Consider the following 15,917-nt stretch of genomic DNA (forward strand, 5'->3'; position numbering starts at 1 on the left):
TAATAAAATAAATTCTAAATACCTATATATTTTGGTGTTTGATTTTAGTTTTTTTAATCATGGAAAAATCATAGCTTTCCCTTGCTCCCTTCACTCCCAGGACATGGATCCAGCTACAGCTGTTCTCCCCGCTGATATGTGGTGCTGAGCAGTCCTGATATGCTGGTGCCCTGCCCCTGCCCCTGCCAGCATTCCTCACTCCCAATTCAGTCTCTCACCCCTCTGCAGCCCTACTGGCACCCTACTCCTGACCCACAGTGCCCCACACCCAGCCTGCTGGTGCCCCTCACTACCAACACGCTGACCCCAGCCCCAGCATGTGGGGAAAGAGAGGGGGTGGGGAAGAAGGATGGGTGAGAATAGGCAATGCCATTGGTGATGCATCAGGGGATATAGGGGGGCATGTGAAGCCCCAGATTACTGCACCCACTGCAGGGTATGGGGCTGCAGCCTGGCTGGACTGGCATTGGGCAGGAGCCGCCTCTGGGGTTCAGCAGGTGGGATCTGGCATGGGAGGGAGTACCACACTGCCATGGATACCAAGAGGAGGCACTCCCTGCCCACCTGGCAGCAGCTACAGGGCACAACTCTGCACTGCTGCTGCCAGAAGCCCTGCACCACCCGCACCACCATGGCTACCAAAGTGTGGCACTGTGGCAGCACACAGGTGTGCCCCCTTGCTACCGCTGGGCAGGTAGGGGGCACCTCACCTTGGTGACCATGGCGGCACAGTGCTCCCAGTAGTGGTGATGGCGGCAGCACCAAGCATTCCCACCCAGCTCTGGCCTCCTGTGCTGGGTCCTGCCAACTGGACCACAGAGGCGGCTCCTGCCCGGTGCTGGTCTGGCCACACTGCAGCCCCATGCAACACTGGGGGTGCAGAAAACTGGGGGCCGTGTGCCCCCTCCCCCATAGACTTACCTGCAAGGAGCTGATCTCTATGAGACTGCCTGGCTGCACTGCCGGCTATGTAAATGTGTACACATGCATGTGCACATGGCGCCCCCCGCCTCTGATCACCCTCATCTCACTCCCCCCTAGCCCCAAGCAACCCCTTGCAGGCTGGAAGTCTGCCAGCCTGCAAGGGGAAACCTGTGGTTTCCCAGGTTTCTCTTCTTTAAAGGAGAAAACCCGCGATTTCCCCCTTTAAAGAAGAAAATCCATGTTTTTCCAAGGGAAACAGAAAACCCAGACCCCTGATGATAACCCTAAAGAAGGCAGGATCTGGCTGAGACACTAGTTTTTCCTGGTCTGGCCCTCTCCCCCAGTTCCTGGTAGAAACAGAGGTAACCAGGATAGTTCCACCCATGAGCCTCTGTTCTTGGAGGGGAGGGAGTTGGGGGGAGGTGGCAGACCAGAAAGGGCTACAGCATAAGGACGCTCCTCCTTGCTTTAGGCTGATCATAAGATCATTGGATCATAGGAAAGTAGGGCTGGAAGGGACCTCACAAGGCCATCTAGTCCAGTGGTTCTCAACCTTTTTGGACTTGAGGCCCCCCTCACTCCCAACCTAACCCCTTGGCCCTGCCGGTACCCCTCACTCCTGACCCGCTGCCCCCTAGCCCCAGCCTGCCAGTATGTGGAGCAGGGGAAAGGTATGCACATGCCCCTGCCCACCCACCACCCCCATCTCTGAGCCCACAGCAGGCATGGGACTGCAGCCTGGCCAGAAGCAGCCTCCACACCCCAAAGGCCACCTGCGCTGCCTCTCACCCCGCCTCCCTTCTGGGGTAAAGTCACAGCTTGAGGGGAGCAGAAGTGGTGGCTGTGCCATGGCAGTGCAGTAGAGCTCAGCCTGGCATGCAAGTGGCTACAGAGGTAAGGGCAGCATGACTCCCCCTCAACCTTCTGCTGGTAGTACAGTTGTGTGAGAGTCTCAGTAAAGCGGCAGCAATAACTCTCACCAGCCTGCTCTGCCCTTCCGTGCTGGGTCCTGCCTGCTGGGCCATGGAGGCGGCTCCTGCCCGTGCTAGTCCACACAGCCTGCAGCAACCCCAGGGGGGAGGGGGGAAAGTGGGGAGAGTACATCTGCCCTCCAACACATCACCTATGCCCCTCCCCTTCCCTCCGTGGTAGTATGTCAAAAGTAAGAGGAAGACCAGAGAAACCATAAGTCCCTTACAGAATGTGGAAGGTAATCTAAAGATGATGCAGAGAAGGCTGCAGAGTAAATTAGTTTACTCCAGCCCAATACATGTGTATGTGTAGACACCGAGATGTTTACTGTGCAGCTAAATAAGATACTAGTAGCTAATTAGTCTACTGCACATTTAACGTCTGGTGTAGAGGTACCCCAGGAGTGGTAGCAGAAGGCCATACATTCAGGAGCTTCAGGCCATATATCCTTGCCCTGTCCAAGAAGCAATCACCGCATGCTTCCATCTCTAGGACTCACACGTAGCTCAAAAAGATCCAAATACTAACCACAGTTAGTATTTTGCTTCCCTTATCCCTGAATTTTATAAAGGATAAAGCCCTAGTCTAAGGGGAACCTGAAATGATATATAAGATGACTCGGTCCTTAGCCAACCTCCTGTGCACTGCTCTGCCAGACTAAGGAAGCTATGTCAGATCTAGCAACCCCGCAAAGAGGATGTTCACCCATACAAGGGCAGTTACTACATGAAGTCTTTCATTCTCTTTGAGAACAGAGTGCATCCTGCTTACACCTCCATAATTCCTAACAAGCAAGACATTAGTACTGGTCACTACAACAGCACAGTTCCATTAAATTCAAACTACAGAAGTCTTCCCTTACAGGCAATGTATATTAATTTATATTATATATGAATAAATAATTGTGTGCATTTGATTACTGCTGAAGGCATGAGATCCAAGCCATCAAAAAGAGCAACAAAAAAATTAAAGAAAGAATATCTTTGACACGGATTTGCTGCTATTTGAAACACAAGTAGTATGCTGAAGTCTTTATCAGCATTTCACAAGAAGTCTAGTTCTTCTCAGCAGATACCAGCTGAAACATGTAGCGCCAAATGAAATGAGTCTTGAATCTTTGACCTTTCTAGTATAAAAAGGTTATATCTATAGCTTGGGGGAAAAGAGATGAAGTTCACAAGAACAATGAAAGGCATTGCTCTTGTAGGACTCAGTGCTGAAGAGCCAATACTATTCTATGAAAGGTATCTAACAAGTAACAGGATGCTAACAACTCTTCAATTAAATAAATCAGCCAGAGGCAGGCAAAAAATAAAATTAAAAATTATAGATTTAAGCCTGAAGGTATGATTTACTATTATCTGGAAAGGTATATAGACCACCACCACAAAGCTTGCTTCTGGAAAGCATCTAAATCTCTAGGAATATTAGTTTAATCAGGCTGTTTGAAAGACCTGGGAGCCAGGAAAAGATGAAGATTTTTTACCACTGCCAGCTCGGGCAATGCCTTTTGCCCTTAAGGAACTCCAATACTGAAAACCTCTATAAGCAAGAAGGGGAACAAAATTTGATTTGTAGCCCTCAAAGATACGGACCTACTGAAATCACAATATTGCAATTTTTGCGGAAACCATGATTTCAGGTAGGCTCCATGAAAAAGCATAGGCTTTGCACTTTTGGCAAGCTCCCTGGCAAAAAAAACTTACCAAAAATAAAATGCTGTTTTATGAGCATTTAAAACAACAATTTATGAGCAGACAGTCCTCATGGCTGCTGCAGCCCAGATGCACAGCCTGCCAGGTGGGAAGACTAGGGGACTGCTAGCATGGCAAGATGGCCCTGCCCATCATGTGGCCCCACCCCTCCAATCCACAGCATGGGGTAGGGGCATGATGGACAGCCCTTGCAGCCAATCAATGGTGAGGGGTGGGACTACTGGGGCCCCATCACCAGAGGCATTGGGGGGGCGGGGTGCTGCACTTAGTCCATGAAGATGGCTGCCAGCCCCACGGTCTGCCCAGCTGCCCCAAGTTTGGTAGATCCCTACCCATAGGATAAATCTATTTTCTTCTGCACCATAAACAAGTTGCTTTTAGTGAAGACCTTTAGCCCTCTCCCCTGCACCCTCTTCATTGTTCCTTCTCTGCCCAGCTGGTACCTTTCAATACCTTTTTTATGCAGAAGAATGAACAAACACCATCAGATATGTTAACTCTTCACCCTTACCCTTCTCTCTACCTCCTTCCCCAAGCAGAGTAGGAATCTCAATCAAGTCTTCACTGGGATTACTGGCCCATATTCCAGTCACCCTACAAGCAGAGACCATTTTAAGATTCAATAACTTGCAAGTCTCCACAGCTACAAATAGGTGCTATAGGCGATTGGAGAAATAATACTCCACGTTTTCCACTACACAGTATGCCTATTTTTTATTTTGGCTGGTCATGAGACAGCAGCCTTTTTTTCATAATATCCTGATTTAGATAATTTTGTTTTGAGAAACCCTTTAAAGTATACGATAGTCAATTAGATCTTTTAAAAAAAAACAAACCCTAACATTAATGTCAGCAGAGGACAATTTTAAAAACTTTTAAAAGTAAAGAAAGGTTGACATTTTTTTTTTTTTTTAAACAACCTTCTATTTGACCCCAGTTTGACCATCAGATATCTGTGCAACTTCCATTAACATCTATTGTCTGTACATGCATTCTTCCAGGCAGAGTTATACCATTTATTAAAATTAGACTCAAAAGCATGGCAAAAGTGTACAAGTACAGAGGTCTATACAACCCTGTAAATTCTATGATTAAAGCTATAATAAAATTTTCAGTACTCCTCTACCTTTTGTGAGCACACAACAATACCAAATCTGCCTAAAGGAGACTTTTGAGAACAAAACGTTCAACTCTGGTCAATACAGACCACCTGAAGGTGAAGTGATGTAGAACTTTCTTATCTCTGTGGATCTAAGTGGGTAGAAAAGGTTGCAACTCAACAGAGAAAGGAAAGAAGAGCTCTTTTTCTTTGTGAGAAGAGGTCCTTCACAAAGAGACTTATTTCAGAACAGCCATTCACTTTAAATTCACTGTACCTCATTCCAGAACGAGTCTTATGGATAAAAAGCCTAAACTATCTCCTCCTGGCAAAGAGTGGTAGTTAGCTCTGTTAGACTGAAGTGAGACAGAAGCAAGCTGCTGTTTACGAAAGCTCATGCATCTCTGACTTAGTCTACAAGTTCCAAGTCTACCCTGCCTTCTTCTGCTAGCAGAGCCAGTATTGGCTGCCAACCAAGCTTGGCAATATTCCCTCTTTCCCATACCGCTAGGATAAAAGAAGCAACAATATAAAAGGGAAGGAGGAACTGCTCTGTATAGTACCTGCAGGGCAAAACAACACACTATGTAAGTAGAAAAAAAATATTCTCTGGAACACTCATAAATCCCAATCCCTATTTGAGAGAAAATATCATACTACTGATTGAGATTTAAACTCTGTTGCTCATCATCACCTAAAGCAGGAGCATCAAACATGCAGTCCGTGGGCCAGATCTGTTCCACCAGGCTACTGGTGGACCACTGGAAGTTGGGGGGTGTAGCGAGGGAGGAGTGGACTGCTGCAGAATCCAGGGCCCTCAGGGCAGGTGAGAGCTGATACAGCCCTGGATTCTCTGCAGTCACCACTGAAGTGGCCCTAGCTCCTTGGTCCTGCATTGACACTACATGTCCCACACCAGAGCCTGCACTATGTAAAGCCATGTGTTGCCTGATGGCCAGCAGAATGCAGCTTCTTCCCCATCACTGATACTCAGGGACTCTCTTCTACACCTGTCTGTGACTAGTGCTCTTGCAGGAAGCTCCAGGGACTGGACATAGAAGGCATCAAAAGGCAATCCAGTTGCCGTTTCTTATCTGGGGAAAGCAGCAAGGAATCAAAACTGCTGCATGACTCAATCACAACGAATTCCCCATGTGCACACCATATTTCTGATGTAGGATCACATCGTCATGGAGGCTTGACAGGATCAGCACTGGTTCTGGAACTGCATGCGTCAGGTCATGAAAAGAAGACGGCCATATTCTTGCCAGAAGCAGGTCACTGCTGCCATCTGAAAGATGAATACTGCAGAATGCTACACATCTGCAGCTACCCATTTTGATGCTGGCACATCAACTGTTAATGCTATGTTAAAAGCTGCATGTGAGAATTTATCATATAGTTTACCGACAGACAGTAGATATAGTTAGTGAGCCTAAAACAAAAGCTGGATCTCAGAGAATGGTCATTCCGTAAGCACTGTATCCATAGTTTGTCAATCAAAAAGTGACACCTGAATACACCAAGAGAACTGTGCTACTCCATTATGCAGGCCTTCATTAGGCTAGGTTTCTGAGTACTAAACAGGAGGCATATCAGAATAAAAGCATGACATCAGAGTGATGATGAGATCTAATGGGTTTTTTTGGTTTTTTGAGAAACAAGGACCTTAGTTCTCCAATTGACATTATCAACGAGGTTCCTATGCACACTCATTCGGAGAGGACCCCAATTACCTCCTATCAGAGAAAAATGAAACTTATACCATAAAACCCCTGTCAACATGTGTAATTGCTGTGGTGAGCAATTACAGAATAACAGTATAGTACACATTTGGCAGGCTGATGGCAACATGACACTACCTACAAAACTGTTTGGTTGCCAGTTTGGCCAATGTTATTTCAATACTGGGCATAACTGAATATGCCACAAGGGCAAGAACATTCACATGAAGTGAAGACACTTAATGGGCAGCCAGTAACAGAGCTCATGATGACAGAGCTGGAGAACGGTAAGCCAAGCAAATAAAATAACATCTAGCATATCCACATCCTTGCATCATAGGACAACCTATTTCAAAACACATGACAAGATGCTGGGGAAAGGTGATGCTAAGCACCATTTGTTTGCTCATTATAAATCACAAAAGAAAATAAATGCTTCCTTTGAAGTTTCAGATACAGCTCCTGGCTCTTCCTTCTTTACCCCAATTACTTACACACCAGTGCATTATACAACCAATAGCCAACTGAGAAATAAAAAGCTATTTAGTTAATGAGGGGTATTCTGAAAACCGTGGCAAGCATCTCATCTGCCTATATCTGCAGTTAAGAAAGCGAATATCAATATCAAATGCCATTAACTGAAGTACAAGGGTGTGCAGTCTTACCAACAGTGCAACTGTATATAATACATGTTCCTGTTCCCTCCTTCACCCAAATATATGGGTTATATAGGAGAAGAGTGAATGGGCAACATCTATTCATTCCAGTTCATGAATAGCCCATAGCCCATTCTGCTGTTCAGTGAATACAGAATACAATGGTCTAGGGGAGAGTCTCCAGGTGTTAGTGATGGAGCAGGAGTGGCATTCTCCTGGCCCTGCGGATGAGCACCTCCTGCTGCAATCAGTGCTGCTCCTTTGACAGTGATCAGTCACATACTCCTTCATTGCAGCTTTGCCCCTTTCCCGCCCCCCATGCTCCACTCCTCCTTATCTGGTAGCCCAGATAAACATCTGACACGCTGCCAATAGCAGGCATCATAGTGGACCCTTTTTCTTTTCTCATACTGGTTCAGGATCTCCACCATGAGTCCAATGCACATGTATCAGATGCCTCTCCTGGACCAGAAGTTGAACAAGTCCTGCCAGCACAATGGAAGAACAGGATTTTTGTCCAAAAAAATCTGTCTTACATTCAGCATCACTCCAAGATTGGAGCTCAACTTTTCAACTTGGTATGCTTTTATTTCATCTTCATATGATGGCTGGTTTGGAAGTGCCTCTTAGTACAGCACACAAACCAAAGGCATACTACAGTAAGGATCTGAGAGTTAATTCATACAAAAGGTTTAAGAAAGGTGTGGGGGGCACACAATGGAGGTGGTTAAGAGTGACCAGACCTAGGTTCTTTTACTACAATTGTTTTAATATTAATTTCAGGTGAGAGGAAAATCCAAGAATGGAAGAAGGAAAAAACTTTCCAGGCTCATGTTGGAATTCTACCCACCCATGCAAAGGAGATTTTGTTGCTTTCTGAGTGACCAACATATCAAGAAGTAGGGAGGGCTCAAAAGCTGTAGAAACAGTTTCTGAAAGTCTGGCCTGCCAGGAAATTTCACTAACTTTTAGAATGTGTGTACAGAAGAAAAATCAAGAATAACCTGCCAGGAATGGGAGAAAATGCACTTGAATATTAACAGGGTGCCAAGTCTTAACAACGTAAGAACCAATTCCCCCCTGATTCCCAAGAAAACATGCTATAAACAGACAAGATCAGGATTTCCCATATTGATGTCTCTAAGGATCTCTCACATTTAACACAAGTGCTAGCGCAAACAAACTCAGATACTCTGGAATAATATATTAGACTTGTAGCGGGTTGTCTGTCAGAACTACCTGCATAGAAGTAGGTATGTCAGCTCACTGAATGTGTGTGAGATTTGTTTCCATTAATAACTGCTTTTTTCTCCCACTGCTAGAAACTATTCTGCAGAGAAGTGGAAAGGAGACCAGGGAAGCAGCAGGTCTTCAGACCTCAACTGAAGCTGAACCCATCCCACTGTATGCAATATCCTCCGAAACAACCATCTGACTGATCATCACCTGCAAATCTCTTGCATTTTTTACTGCCATTTCCATCATTCTAGTAAAGATGGCAGCTGCCACTTATCTGGCCACAACTCTTGGGCCACTTCCTCTCCAGGCTGCTCCCTGGGCACAGCCTTCTACATATCTTTGGCACATAGCCCCCAACCTGATTGGCAGCCAGATCCAGAACCATTGTCTGTTCCTACAATTGCACCCTCTCTTCATGCCAGGTCTTCTCTGGTGTCACCCACATCCACTCTTCTCCCACTCAAAGAATTGTACCATCCCTGTATCATGCAGATAGGGAGCTGCCAGATTTGGAGTTACTGTCTCCTACCTTGCAGGAGACAGTCTGCATATTTTTCCACGGATTCAAGCAATCTACAGCAGCCAACTTCACCCCACTTGTGTAATCCTCATCAAGATGCTGTTAGAGATGCAGATTGTGGATGCTGTTATAATTCACACCAGAGGTTAACCAGAACCAAAACATGCTCCTTTCAGCAGCTAGCAGCATACTAGACAGGCATCTTTCAAAGGTGAGCTGTGCAAACACTGAATAGCCCTTGTGGAATAAAGGGTTAAATGCCAATCAGGTGTATAAACCAGCAGGTGCCTTCTGGTGCCTCAGAGAGAAGTGGGAAGTGAATGGGTTGGATAGCTACAATAGGAAACCCATAGGAATTGTAGGATATCACTGAGGAGCAGAGATGTGGGGCAGAAAATTTTCCAGTGCTCTATTTTTTCGTGGGAAATTTTCCATTTCTAAAAATTCATTGTTTCATAAAATTCATTAGTAACAATGAATGGCTGCCAATACAATATTAGGCAAGCTTGACAGTTTCAAAGTTGTAATTAATGTTTTTCAGGTGATTATCCCTAGGAAGTGTGTGTGAGAGTACATATATGTTTTATTGATTTGTAAGAAGGAGGGTAAATACACTCACGTAATAATGCAAACCAGAAATCAAGTTATGAATTCACCTAATTGGCTGTCCAGGTCAAATCAAAACCAAAGCACGGCACATCATACACAGTTCTTTGAGTGTGTGCTAAAATTAGTGTCTCAACAGTTTTCCTTTGGATTTTTTTCTTAAATTTAAACAAAATGTAAAGGAAGTACATGCTATTGTGTATTGTCTTTACATTTTTACAAGTATTCAAATAAAAATAATTTATTTCCACATAAAGCTTTGAATATAACATTTAAACACATTAAAGGTGCTATATTTAATTTTTTTCCTAATCATATATTTCAGTTCAAATACTTATGGCTATTGGGACAGAAAATTTATATGGGGGTACTTTTTTAGTTTTATTTACTAAATATAAGTCAAATAAACATGGTAAATCAGATCATGCTCTATTTAGGGCATTGGAAAATTTTCCAATTCAAAAATTTCCAGAAAACCTACATCTCTGCTGAGGAGCAAACACAAGCCCAGGTGTGTGCACTTTGGCTGCATCTGTCCTGCACAGTGGGTATGCAGGAACCTGCTTTGAAATGCAACAAGGTTTTAAACTTATTTCCCTCTTTCCCCCACAAAAATGACTACATGTCCAAAGCAGAAGAGCACTGGCATAAGGTTGTACATCTGGATGGCAGGTGGATTTAAGTCAAAATAGGATCAACTGAAAAAGTGTGTAGTGTAGTCATACCCTGGGAAAAATAGAGATTTGGGGTTTTTGAACAAGTACAGTAGCTGGATGCTTTTGCTAAAATGATGGGCAATGAAATACTTAATATTGACATATATTTCCACATTAAATTTCAGAGTTAAGACCTCCATTGATATAAAAAGAAAGGTCACACACTTCTGATTGTATTCCACAGAAAGCCAAAAACAAGACAAAGCTTCATCAGTTACATTCAGTTCACTTTTCCAAGGTTACTCTCATAACCACTGTGGTTACAAGCAATTTCTTTCTTTAAATGAAAGCCTTAGATCCTTAAGCATGGTAATTCCACAGCCACAGAACATGCATGGCCCCACTGCATTTCTAGCGCTCTCAGTAATTTTATGTTTGACCTTGAATAAGTCAATCTCTCAATATATCAGCTTCCCTGTACACAAGACAAAAATGAAAACATTCCATCACACAGATGCTGGGAGACCTTAGATGACAATTAAAGTACTATAAGATCAAATGAAAGGCGATGAGCAAAAATTACTTACATTTTTACTCTATCAAAACTTTATGCCCTCTATCAAGTAACCAAACAAGGTTGGTTGCTCAATAGTCACTTAAGTTTTACTACCACAATTCATTGGGTTAAGAGCATGGTTTACTGAAATAGTTGTACTAGTATGAATGCAGCTAATCATATAAAGGGATTTAATACCAACATAGTTTACATCCTTTCTTGTACAGGAACAAGCTATATAGGAACAAACACTTCTGTTCCAATATAACAGTGTCCACATTAATAGATCACACTGCTACACCTTTATGGGTAAAATTAAGGTCGTATAGTTTATGCGTATAAGCCCTGAATAAGATGCCCTCTGTACCTTCTCATTCATAAAATTCTTACCTCCAGAAACTTAACTATAGACTCTGTGCTTTTATTTTTTTTTATGTATGTGCCATATAAGTCAGCCTATTCTGAAACTGACTGTGGAGGGCTATGGCTTATACCAATATAGCTTTAAGGAACTATAAGTTTTTTTTGTTTTGTTTGTTTTTAAGTTTATGATACTGTACAAGTTACAGGGCAAACAATGGACTACTTAAATTGTGAAGGATAGCTACACTTCCATTCCCTTTTTTTTACATTAACCAGCTTACCCATGAAACCTACACCGTCTTGCATTTGAACAGCAGTGTATGTCCAAGGCAGTGTAAACTTCTGAGACAGATCCCAGCTCTCATAATCTCAGCTCTAGCTCCTGATAACATCTCAGGCTTTAAGGGACTGTGGCACAAGTTACTTTTCCTTAAATGATTCATCACACTTCAGATTTGTTTCTTCACACCTCTCATCTGTCAGATGAGAATATTAATTAACAATGGAGATTAAGTAATGTGTCCCTACACCTGAACAGTAGGCTACACTGCTTTTGTTAAAGGCATTTTATAACATTCATTATGTTGGATTCTGACCAATAACATATGGAGCACCCTCTCAGACTCTGGCTAGCATAAACAGTACAAAATGATTCAGTGATAAAAGACTTCATAAAAGCAAAGATACTTAAGTTGTCCAATGGTATCTTCTACCCTGCCAAAACAAAATTCAGTAAAACATAGCCTTCTAAAAGCCACTTTAACTACAAAGTTAAAGTACACACAAAGGGAATCTGTGCTTGAAAAGGGGTAGGTAAGAGTTATGATTCAGAATGTCCACATCTCACACCCATGCAAATAATATGAAAAACTTAGGGAACAGTTTGCTGTATAGTTGTCATGTGACCCAACACCACCTCTCTCCAGAGCAAAATTTGTGTTCGCAGGAACAATTCTGAACAAGAGCTATTACACCAGTCTTATCAAACACAGCCTACTCCACAGAAACACCATACCTACTCAATTTTACAGCTTTTATAATGTCATTTAATGCTGTACTTTTATACTGAGCAGTTTACCCTATGCCATGCTCAACAGCCACACTTAATGCAGTAAAGCAGCTGGAATGCACACAGATTAATTTCCAGGGGCTACTGGTATCCTTCAGGGAGATCAAGTTAATACTACACTGGCATGTACTTTAACTGGATTTCCGGTTTTTGGAAATCTGAGTTTTGCTAAAACTTGTATTTTGGAAGGGACTGAGATACCACTGGGTAATCTTAATTCTGTATTAATATCTTTGGGCCTTTGCTTTTCCGCTTTTATAAAGCTATCTTTCATGACTCAGTCTACCACAGTCAGGCATCCCTTGTTTCAGGATCCTTGACAGTGATTACTGCAGCCACAGAATGCACTGGCTGTCTCTCCCATCTGTTTGCCTGTCCAGCACAGCCTGGTGCCTCTGCCCAAATGAGGCTGGGGACCTCAGGGAGGATGCACAAATAGTGCAGGGACTGATGTGGAATCAGTGGAGATATTTTTTTCAAGGGGAAGAGACAAAGGAGCATAATAAGAGGGACAGTTCAGTGGTCAGAACTAGGACTGGGATTTGGGAGACTTGGAAGGCAGAGGGACTGGGATAAAAGACCAATAAAGTAGGTCCTAACCTAGTGTATGGGGAAAGAGCTCTTAACATCCATTGGCATAGGAAGCAAACAAATAGCCCATTTGCCTCAGAGAGAGTGTCAGATGAAAGTGATTACCCCCTAGAGATGAGCACAGCCTAGAACAGTCTTTGAGACACCTAAATTGCTCCATCCATCTCAGTGCATGTTTGCAATCACCTAGAGCAGAGGTTCTCAAACTGATCTGCGGGCCACCACTGGTCTGTGAGCTCCATTCTGGTGGTCAACAGAAAGGCTGTGGAACAATCGAGACTATCTGTACTTGAAAGGTAAGACTACTGATATTAAAATTTGAGTCACGTGCTTTGATTTGGAGAACAACAACAAAAGTTTAAGTGGTCCACCAAGACCTTCAGCGATTTTCAAGTGGTCCGCAAAAAAAAATAAATTCGAGAACCACTGACCTAGAGCAATAGTGCCCAATCTTGTGACCCTGTGGGCCAAGTGAGCAACATGGGCTTGGTCCATGTACCTGATCTAGCATGTAGGGCCACGTTATCTGGCTGCGGGGGCCTCCCATGGGTTTGGAAATCTAGCAGCAAGGGAGGGGCAACCGCCACTGCCATCACTCCCATGGCACCACATTTTCAGACCTATAGGGAGTCCTATGGGTTGGATAATGCAGCTTCAGGGGGTGGAGCTTGAGCACCCCTGACCTAGGGCAGTGTACCTCAGCTCCATACCCATGTATGCACTATGTGCTTGGTGCACATCTATCTATAACACCCCATTCAGAGACAGAAGTCCCTCCCAATGATTTATGCCCTGCTCCTAACTTCAAACCCTGCACTTGCAAGCCTTACACAACTCAAACACATGTTCTCCGAACAGCTCAAAAGGTTTAAGAGGCTAACTATTTTATAAGCCCCACATTTTAGGAAGCTGGACATCAAGAATGCATTGACCTTCAGTACAACCAAGTGCCTTGGCACAGGGAATAGGACTATAGTATTCTTATTGTTTTTTCTATCATCCTTCTAGTCAAAAGCTAACTGATTAATCAATGCTGGGGGCCTGCTTTAATTATTCCCTAGGTGGAAGAGTACCAACATCACACACAATCATTCAAATTATGCACAATTCACATGTAATTTATTATCTTTCAGAAATCAAAGTCATTTCTGAATTAGCAGTACAAACTAAGAAGATGCACTTCCCAGAAGATTAAAAAAACACCTCTTTAGAGACATATGGTAGCACTATGTCTCTGCTCATTCCCATATTTCTCCAAGAAGAAGGTAGGGCAGGGTGGTACCATAGAGACTAATTGGTTCAGAAACATAAGATTTTCTAGGTGATAGCCTACCTTGCCAGATGGTAACTACTTATCTCAAATTTCTCCAAGGGAAAAATCTGAACTTTGTGCACTGATGTAGCTCCCATTCAGTACCCAGAGCATATCCCCTTTAGCCACCCATGTAGTCTGACAATGAGCTGCTTTAGCCTGAACATTTCCACAATTCAGAATAGCCTTACACAACAAAGGACCAACAAAAAAAATGCAGAAAGGAGTCAGCTTTCAAGCAACTGGCTATGGAGCTGCGCAGCAAATTGTCTTGCTGAAGAATATAAGATAGTAAACTTCACACTGGCATAACCCCATGATACCATATGCCAAACTTGAAGTGACCAGACCTATCAATCAGACCAAAGCAAAGGATAAGCCTAGTCATTAGAAACCAGAATATTAATGATGCCTGGGGAGGGGGGGGGAGAAAAACCCCACACCACACCCACACCTCCTCCCCTCTTCCCACTCCCATTTGTTTCTTTATAGTTCTTGAAATTAACTTGATCAGTAAGAATCAGGCCTGCCTCATCTCTGTCCACATGCTTAGGAGCAGCGGTAGTGAAAGTTACCAGACTCCTACCAATTTCAAACCAAACCAGTGCCTAAATCAAGTTTATGAAGTCAGGTAAATTTCAGTGAATTCATTCTGCTCCTCTGAGAAAGTATGAATACAGACAAATCAAAGCAGGAAGAAAAGCTAAACACAACTAGGTTGCAGAGGAGGTAGCTTGGTCACTGAAGACTCAAAATCCACACAAACTTTCTACCATGTAAATCCTTGCCTGGTTACCATGCTGAGGAAAAATACAGGTCATCTCATGGCAGCAAACAAAGCTCAGTACTTCCTGTACAACCAGAAGAGTCTCTGGCTTCTTAAGAGGACATCCCCATGGCTCACATGTATAAAGGTAATGGACCCAAGGGAAAGCAAAGGTAATAGATTAACAAAGCATTAAAAGAGCCACAAGCTCCGACTATTTGTTGACAAGCAGAGTTTATTTCCATCATGTAATCCCACAATAACTGGTTGCATTAATATTCCTGTGCCCCCGGCTGCACTGCAGGACTTGAAAGGGGCTCCTGGCCCCCCGAGCCCACAGCCTCCTTTGCCTGCTGGCAACCATACATCCAAAGGACCCACAAGATCATCCAGTTTCAACCCTTCTCACAGAGAGCTGGCATAGTGTGCTAAGCACATGGTTGACAGCCCAAAGGTCACTAGCTCGAGGCCACAGCAGAAGTGCTCTTGGCACAGCCCTGCTATCCTCCAACGAATCTGTGAATTCTGCTAAATACTTCGTCGTGGACACAAGAAAGGAAAGGACCCCTCTCACACACTTACACCCACAAAAAACACCCAGGGGGTGGAACTCCTATGACCTGCAGCATGCAAGGAGCAGAGTGGACAAGGAAGCCACCAATTCCTCGGACTCTTGTTACTCCTTGCTCAAGGGACCTATAAAGAGAGCAGTCCCTGCGCTATTACTGATCTGACCTGATGAAGGTCTTGCCTCTGAAAGCATGTCTAACTATTCCAGCAAGACAGCTGGTCCAATAAGAGTGGACCCTAAAAAATCTTGCTACACCAGCACTCTTGCTCTAGGGGGAGCAATGTTTTCCTGACCCCCAACCCAGTCTCTTGCACCAACACGTCATGATGCAGCAGCAGCTGCTGGGCGGCAAAGCTACCCCCGGCACCCAGACAAGCGCTGCCTGGCGGGGCACGTGCACTCAGGCCTCCGCACGGAAGGCATCGAATCCTTCCCAATCACTCACCTCCCACCCCACACATCCCCGGCCGCCGTTGCCTGGCCCCTGCACCACCAGCCCAGCGCCTGGACCAAGCCCCGCCCCCTCCACATAACCCCGCCCCTTCAGACCCTTTCCCCGCAGAGGCCCGCCCACTGTC

General features: G+C 44.2%; 1 protein-coding gene across 1 annotated transcript in view; it reads right to left on the minus strand.

Annotated features, from left to right (window-relative positions):
* SLC22A15 (solute carrier family 22 member 15) overlaps positions 1-15,917 on the minus strand; it is a 48,628-nt gene that overhangs the window by 32,434 nt on the left and 277 nt on the right. The window lies entirely within an intron of this gene.

This window comes from Crocodylus porosus, unplaced genomic scaffold (assembly GCF_001723895.1).
Source record: "Crocodylus porosus isolate Cpor-Errol unplaced genomic scaffold, CroPor_comp1, whole genome shotgun sequence".
NCBI lineage: Eukaryota > Metazoa > Chordata > Crocodylia > Crocodylidae > Crocodylus > Crocodylus porosus.